This window comes from Zonotrichia albicollis, unplaced genomic scaffold, assembly GCF_047830755.1.
Source record: "Zonotrichia albicollis isolate bZonAlb1 unplaced genomic scaffold, bZonAlb1.hap1 Scaffold_257, whole genome shotgun sequence".
Lineage (NCBI taxonomy): Eukaryota > Metazoa > Chordata > Aves > Passeriformes > Passerellidae > Zonotrichia > Zonotrichia albicollis.
In genome coordinates, this window is record NW_027428429.1 from 696,215 (window position 1) to 697,615 (window position 1,401).

A 1,401-nucleotide genomic window follows, 5' to 3' on the forward strand; every position below is an offset into this window, starting at 1 on the left:
CTTCACAGGCAGTTGCATTGGGGATTCAAAACCAGGAATTAATTTTCTCTCATGAATCATTTGCAAACATGCAGCTTTTTGTACACTTTCTAAGATCTGGTCGGAGGTAGTGGCAATTGCCAGGGGATCACCCCTTTCCAAGTGATTTATTCCCCCGGCCCAATAGGCTGCATGTTGTGTTAGAGACCAGGAGTCACACTTATCTCCTGTTGTTAGGAAAACACCACGTCCCCAGTATCCACTGGCTTCTTGTTCAGTTAACTTAATATGGTCTCTGCCAGTGAGAGACACACAGAACACATACTCCGTTTCTGATTCATGAGGAAGGCGTCCGAATTCCTTTTTCAATTTAGTTAATTCGGTAGCGCTGAATGGTGTTTGTTTAGTTGTTATGTGGGGATCCAGGTCTTCATCATTAATATAATTATATTCAGTTTTAATAAAAAGTCTCAAACGAGGACAGCAATTTTCCCCACAATTTTTAACTGTTTCAGATTCTTTGTAAGGATAGTTTTGTTTTGCTGCCTCGAACTCTTTGTATGGATAGATTTTTTTAATGCAAGGTGTTCCTTTTTCTTCCTCCTCTGTAGAGGAGTTGATTTTGTGTATGTTTTTGGTGTGTTCTTCTCTGAGGGCAGCTTGCAGCATGTAAATTTCATTTCTATCCTCATTTAACTGTTTTTGCAAAATTTCAACTAAATTTTGAAGGGAGTCTATAATTATCATTTCCTCACTTCTCCATTTACAGCGGTTTTCTATGGCTGCAGTGAGACATGCTCTGAGAACTGAGCAAAGAATGTTCTTATTTTTACCTATTTTGAATTTTGATTCATGTTGCAGAGAACATATTCTATCAATGACATTTTCCAAATTAAACCAATTGTTCTCCGTCCAAGTTTCTCCACCAGATGACGGTTTTGCATTGTGTTTAGCAAGCAACCAGTAAAAGTCAGCTTTTGCTTTAGGATTGAGATTTTCATTCATTTTGTGTGAAGGGACCAGAAGTATACCAGGGAGCTGATTTGTGAACTCAAGTTACACAATCATACAGACCTTTTTATGCCCTTTGTCTCCCTAGATAGCTGAAGAAACAAAATCTGTCTGGAAGGCACTGTTTTAATTGCTTCAGGTTTGTCCCTTCCTTTCCAGACAGTCCAGATACACAATCACACTCACACACGCACACAAATGTTTTCTTTGTGAGGGGACCAGAACCTAGAACAGGGGGAATGCCACTCAGCCTTCGCTGGGCCACCCCTTGCTCCATGTGTAGGTGAAGGGACAATATCTGTCTAAAAGGCACAGCTTAATTTCTTCAGGTCTGTCCCCTCCCTTTTAGACAGTCCAGGTACACAAATACAGCAGTAACAACAGTAACAGGTTCAGATACAACTCCAATAC